The sequence below is a fragment of the Sinocyclocheilus anshuiensis genome, unplaced genomic scaffold (assembly GCF_001515605.1).
Source record: "Sinocyclocheilus anshuiensis isolate Anshui unplaced genomic scaffold, SAMN03320099.WGS_v1.1 scaffold85, whole genome shotgun sequence".
NCBI classification, from domain to species: domain Eukaryota; kingdom Metazoa; phylum Chordata; class Actinopteri; order Cypriniformes; family Cyprinidae; genus Sinocyclocheilus; species Sinocyclocheilus anshuiensis.
In genome coordinates, this window is record NW_015536800.1 from 3,352,492 (window position 1) to 3,359,699 (window position 7,208).

Below are 7,208 nucleotides of genomic sequence, written 5' to 3' on the forward strand. Positions count from 1 at the left end.
AAAAAAGTAAAAATATGAATGGTATTATAAAGTTATACTAAAACTAAAATAATGGGAAAAACCCTTAAGATAACATGTAGAAAGAAAAAACTTATCTTAAGTGTGCAGAATAACATAAGTGGACTTTGAACGATTATGTAATTGTGGCATCCAAAATTGTAATCGCGATTAGAAATTAGATTAATTGTACAGCCCTACTAGAAATGAAAAAAATAAATGTTAATACAATTTTTCTCCTCTAACTAAAGTAACAAACGTAAAATAAGCAAAAAGTAAGACTATGGTTTGTTGTTAAAAATAAAGTAAAAGTAGGGGTTACTTTTGTTCCATTATTCCAAATGAATAGATTATGATCCACAAATAAATGTAGAGATTCACAAAAATTTTACAAATTCACAAATAAATACAATGAGATCAACAACAGGCGCCTTGAGTGTACGGAGAAGAGCAGCAAAAAGTCAGTTTCAGTTGACAAACAAATGATCTGTGCATGCGATTTACTTTGACTGAACATATTTCTACATTAGATGTGTGATTTTTCCCACAGTGTTTAAAAAAAACACCCTTTCTCCCAACAATAACTGTGCTTACACTTAATAATAAAACATATAAATATTTTTAGAAGCTGCTTTCAAAATCCACCTGGCTCAAAAATCTGCAGTGGCACATGCATTTAAATCAGAATGGTGTTTTATGGCATCGTCACACCAGTGAATGACTGACATCAACCCAGTTTTCTTTCACTAGTCTGCCCACTGGCCCTCAGAACAGTGAAGCGAAGGGTGGCTAATGCTTCTTTCCCTGACAGAATGATCCAGAGAATGAATGTGATGTTCTAGGACTGAACTGAGTGGATCTGTAGAACACTCCTTAGTGCCTATAGGGCCCCAGCAACAACAGAAGATGTCCCATGAACTTATATAATCAATATTACTGAGCTGTATCAGAAAACCGTGGACTTAAGTTTCAGTATGACCTTCCAAAGAGTCAGAGTTTCTTTGTCAATGTGATACACAATACATTTGCTTTTCCCAGAACTAAAATGACAACACCTCTATAACCTTACAGAACATCTGATCAAATTTCTGCACAGCATCTTTAGCATCATTTCACATATTTAGCACCTGCATAATTCCCTAGGTTAATATGCATAATTTGGGAACTGTAGCCTTTCTGTAACACGGTTTTTTGTAATTAGGTGAGTATTTCCATTAACGAGGAATTACGCAGATGACCTAGAACGAAAATATTTCAGCATGTGATGACAAAAGGCTGCTATGTCTTCTTAAACCACCTACGCATGAATTGACAAAGCTCTTAGAATTGAAATTATTTTGGCCACTTTTAGCATTGTTAAAATTCAGGCTGCTCAAAATTAGACAAATGCATTTCCTTATATTTGCAACCACTATTGTCCTTATATGACTTAAAGGCTGAGCAAAACGTCCACAGCTAGATGGCGACTTGAATAAACAACCGAAATTATTAAGGTGGCCAAGTTACACCTCCATATAAATGTAATTCTTTAACGTTTTATTCCTCTTCCCGCCTCCCATTTAAGATCTAAAAATAAGCTCAGGCCCAAAAGACGGTAGCAAAGTCTCTCTCTCTCTCTCTCTCTCTATCATAGTGCAGACACCTGTCTAAGTGCCCTGGTCAGTTAAATGTAGACGTAGCCTGAGGACTAAAGCTGTTCCATTAAAAACTGTTCCACACAACACAAACTCAAGAGTACAAGGACTTAGCACATGGCATATGTGATAACTTGGTGTATGCATTCTGATAACAGTCTGGTTGCATTGCTCAAGCAGAGCAATACTAATAAACATATTTAAATGTAAAAAACAGTAACTTTGTACAGTGAAAATTTTAATTCCACTGTGAATTATAGAATAATATACTCTCTCCATAAAATACTCTTTTGTGACTTCTCTTTGCATCTCTATCTCTCTCTCCATACTGTGTAATTATACTGCATAGTTGAGCATTAGCAGGCTGTTTGCTTGGCTGGTGCTACAGCAGTTGAAAAGGTGTTTATTCCCCATAGTAGCACTTGGTGCCAAAACTGATCTCATAACCTTATTCTAATGCTTGAGCGTCAAGTCCAGATTTGCACAACTCTACATAGGCCCTAAATTGACTAGAATAAATGTCAAACATATTAAGAAAGAGCTACAGATTTACTGGTGCTTGAATTCTTAGGCAATCATTACTGAACTAAAAGTCAAAGGACCGTGGTTCAGTAGATATTGATTTAGTTGTTTTTTTCTGGCAAGCGTAATAATGTTATCCTTAATACAGATTGTATTTGTTTTCGTATTGTTTTCAAAAGATTAATCATTTAGTTATTTGTACATTTTTACAATGAATCTCTATATATGTTGGTTTATACTACAAAATAAAATACTGTAACCGATGCAATACCATGCATACTCTGAAACAGGAATGTACTCATTTATTTGCATACAAATGATCAGATATGCAGAGTGCTGTAGTTTGTGAGCTGTAATTATGCTGCTTAGAAAAAACGTCTCAGGTTACTTATGTAACCATGGTTCCCTGAGTAGGGAACGAGACACTGCGTCGTTATTGCGGCTGATCACATTTTGAGTCTCATTATGACTTTAATCTTAAAATATTAAAGGAGACCTATTATGCCCCTTTTTACAATATGTAATATAAGTCTTGGGTGTCCCCAGAATGTATCTGAAGTTTCAGCACAAAATACCCCACAGATCATTTATTATATAATTTTGAAAATGCCTATTTTGCGTGGAAGCAGAAACACGCCGTTTTCTTGCATGTATCTTTAAATGCAAATGAGCTGCTGTTCCCTGTCTCATTTTCCAGAATAGGGCTGTGCCTTTACAGCTCAGATTCTGATAATAAACATCCGTTTGGTTTTGATTATCATGTCTATTGCGCCGAAATCAAGTGTTTTAAAGCCATATCTGTTTAAACTTCTGATATATGGTTTTCTGAGTGCACACATCTGAAGCACACGCACAGAAAGCGGCTGTCACACGGCATGTGTTATTGCGTTTAAGATGTCAAATACACACAAGTTTATGTTAAAAACACACAAGTTACAAAACAGTCGGTTATGTCTGTGAAGTTAAACAGCTGGGAAAGAAATTGCATTTCTTTCAGCGTAATATACAGAAAATAAATCAATAGCCTTTCTTGTCTCTTTTGAGGCTGGGATTCTAAATAGTTTTCTGTGCTTGTCAGTGCATCGAAAGACAGAACATTGAAAACTGGTACACCATTGTCGCTCGTGAAAACACCATGTTGGTGCCGTGGATGGAAACTTGCAGATTAAGGGGCGGTAATATTATAATACGATCCCCTTTCTATGTCACGGGGGGAGATAAATCTGAGTGGCTCACTTTTTCACGTGCTTGCAGAGCAAGGCTTACCCAAAAAATTTACTGGGTTGTTTTTTTTTTCACGTTTTCTAGGTTGGTAGATGCACCATGGGCCCGATTATAGCACTTAAACACAGAAAAAGTCAGATTTTCATGATATGTCACCTTTAAGACAACTTCACAAAAAAACACTATTTGAAGCCATCTGTTTCTTAACACAGTGATATACTGATACTGATAAGATATACTGATTAGTAAGTTATAAGTTTCACTCAAAATCCTCTCAGGCAGGTACAGGCACCATCAACTTGGATTTCTCTTGGTTCCCAAACACTTTTGTGAGAACCAAACAGTTGCCATAGAGATGAGCTGTCTACTTTGTCATTCACAGTGTCTGCCATACAAAAATACCCACAAGCCTCTACAGATCACTCCTATTCTTACTGACTCCAAACATTATTTTTATAGTACTCCAGTTAAAGAGCTGCCAACATTTTTGGGTCAATTAAGTGCAGAAATGTGGTTATGAATCTCATTAGGCTAGGTAAGGTAAGGTATACAGGCAGGTGCACTCACTAGAGCAAATAATCTTACAACACAAAGAGTCACGTCCCTCTAAAGCAGTGATGGTGTCTGGCGCATTTCGACTTTGGCGCTGGTACATGTAATGCTGGTGCAAGGTAACATGTGTAAACAGATCAATAGATCACCCTGGTTATGTCAAAGAGTGCTGGAAAGCATCCAAAAAGAGGATGTGCTCTAATAACTTCATCATTAATATATACAGCAGTGATTCGGGTTCCAAGAACACACTTATCAATACCAGCATCACATGCGCAAACAAATCAACATTACATTATATAACTGTACATGTAATTATTGTGGCACCATACAAATACATAGATTGGGGGATGCAAGGTATAAAAAAAATCGCTATATAAATAAACTCAAAGCTCCAAGAATGTACCTTCTAATCCTAATATAAGTTATTAGACTGGGATTGTTATTGATAAAGGCCCAGCTGACTTGAAAACCATAAAAACATCCCTCACATACATACAGCTGAAGAAAAGTTAGAGGCTGTCTCATGCAACTACGCAGTAAATGACTTAAATAAGCCACTGAAGACATACCTGCTTTTCAAGTGTTTTGAATCAATCCTGATTTTATCAAAACACACATTTTCCACAGGTAAGCCTGTCCCGGACAGAACGTCCTGTTTCATTCGATCCTGCCAGCAAAAGCACTGCAAGAGAGCAGTTTCAGTCAGACCGGAGACTAAGAGAGACCCCTCCCCTCTGTCTTCAGCTGCAGCCAAACCGTGCCGCAGTAACCAACCAGAAGTGTGTGTGTGTGTATCAGAGAGCGAGTGACTTTTCCGAGGTAGCCCTGGATTGAATTTTCCTCCCCTTACCCAGAACCCTCTGTGCCAGCCGAGGCAATAGCAGGGACAATCCTCCCTGCTCTGCAACACACACAAGCATCACATAAAAACACAATAAAACCACAAAAAGGATCTCTATTAAACACTGTTAAAGGCTGCTGGGGTTTTCACGTCGAATAATGAGTCAGAGAGCTCAAAGTTCACTGCTGACTAAGAATGTTTGTGTGTGTGTGTGTGTGTGTGTGTGTGTGTGTGTGTGTGTGTGTGTGTCTGTGTGTGGGTGGGCAGATTACCTCCTCCTGGCTACAACTTCTGTAGAAATAAGGGGCCCTCCTGTGAGTATCAGAATGCATGGTTGCTAAGCAGCCAAAACTATCTTGTTTAAAGAAATGGAGGAGTCTGTCTCTTTAGTTTTAAACCTGGTGGATGAGAGAAACAGTGACGATATGACAAACAAAAGACAATGTAAAATGGACCACTTCTACTAAAGTTGGTCTTAACTCAAAATGGGAGATTCAAAGCCCACACAAATCTGTTCAGATTAACAGTGATAATCCAGCCAAATGCATGTTCGTTGCGTTCACAGTTCTTCTGGAGAGTGTGTGATACATCTTAATAATTTTATTTTATTTTACTACCATTTTAATTTTAAATTAAATAAATAATTTAATTCCAAAAGTATGCATTAAATTGATACGATTTTAACAGTAAAAACATTTATAATGTTACAAAAGATTTCTATTTCATGCTGTTCTTTCGAACTTTGTATTCATCAAGGAATCCTGGAAATGTATCACGATTTCCAGAAAAAAATTATTCAGCAGCACAACTGTTTTCATTGATAATAATAAGAAACTATCCTTATGTGACACTGAAGACTGGATTAATGACTGCTGAAAATGCAGCTTTACCATCACATGAACAAATTATGTTAAAATAAAAATTAATTATGTTATGTTAAAATTATGTTAAAAATTAAATATATTAGAATAGAAAAAAAGATAATTAATATTTTATAATATTACTGTTAAATGCAGCCTTGGTGAGAACCCCTACTAACCCCGATTTTTTGAACAGTATATTGAATATAGTGATATTCAACATGGTCAAATCCATTTAGACAAAACCATTTGGTTTCACCAAATATGTCAATATACAGAAAGTCTCCAGTTTTTTTATTCTAAAAACTAATAATATTGAAGAACTCTTTCTGACATTTATAAAGAAATAGAAATAAATGATTAAAAAAAAACGTACAAAAGTCTGTTTAATGCTAATCAGTTCACTCTGTGTCATACTGTCTACTTGAATTGGTAGAGCAAAATCTACTTATTTATTTACTGAAACAAATGATAAATTTCATTTCTGAAGACTAAACTGCACGAAAATGCCATTTTTCCATTTTTTAAGTGTTCTCAATGCTATATGGTTGCTGGGGTGTTCTGGGTGATTGCTTGCTGGCGCAAGTCAAAATAGCACACCAACAAGTATGATATTCTGGCTTGCTATCAACTAAATAGTGGTTAGTCAGCTGACTTATCACTGAACTGTGGTCAATAATAGACTATGGTATCTTCAGTCTCACAGCTGTTTTTCCAGATAAACTCATATTAGATGCCAGGAAAACACTGCTGACAAGCACTGAGACAAAACATACACACAAACAAACCAAAAAAAAGTGTCAAGAGCATCAGTGAAGAATTAAGTTGTGGAAAGATATTGTCCTGTCCACTTCATATCACAGTCAAAGTTATTAACTTGTAAACGTACAATCTTGCTCCCAACGTCATTCAGCATGGAAAAAAAAGCATAACACATTGTGTAGAAAAACACATAACTTCAATGACACACACAAACCCCAGCCAGCAACCATAACCACAGCTGTAACCACTGACATTGAGGTACATGATATCAGAGCGCTGTGTAACTGTGTTTAACTGCCCTTAAATAGACAGTTAGAATGAAGTCCATATTTCTGTTTGCCTTCAATGTCTTCAGCACCGTTTTGAGAGATGACAAGCAGACCACTTGTAAGGAGACTATGGACCATATTGTTTCAAATAATTCTGTTTAGAACAGTTAGTTTGCCTCTGGGTCTTTTTTAAACTCAGACCACACTAACAACACCACATTTGCATACATTTTAACACAAGCTCAGGCACTAGTCATGGTTGTGCAATAAATGCTTGACCTGGTCATGTTATCAGGTTAAAGATAAATTTGATATTTGCAGTATTCCAGTGAACCAACATCAGGATCACTTGGGAAAACAAATCAGCACTCTTAGTCAAGTGGACAATACAGAAGTGGGCAAATACTCAAGCAGTGGTAAAAGACAAAGGTTTCACTTGGACCTACAAAAATGCTTTACCTCAATGCATGTGAACTTTGGCTTATCAAACACTACTATTAACTATTAGTGTATGTGTGTGTGTGTGTGTGTGTGTGTGTGTGTG

The 7,208-nt window shown here is 36.5% G+C and overlaps 1 protein-coding gene across 1 annotated transcript in view; it reads right to left on the bottom strand.

The window, feature by feature from the left end:
- LOC107656488 (microtubule-associated tumor suppressor 1-like) overlaps positions 1 to 4,682 on the bottom strand; it is a 50,383-nt gene extending 45,701 nt beyond the window's left edge. Inside the window, exon 1 of the mRNA XM_016444374.1 lies at positions 4,502 to 4,682. The gene's annotated coding sequence lies outside the window, so the exon portion shown is untranslated. The remainder of the gene's footprint in view (positions 1 to 4,501) is intronic.
- Positions 4,683 to 7,208: the final 2,526 nt, after the last annotated feature.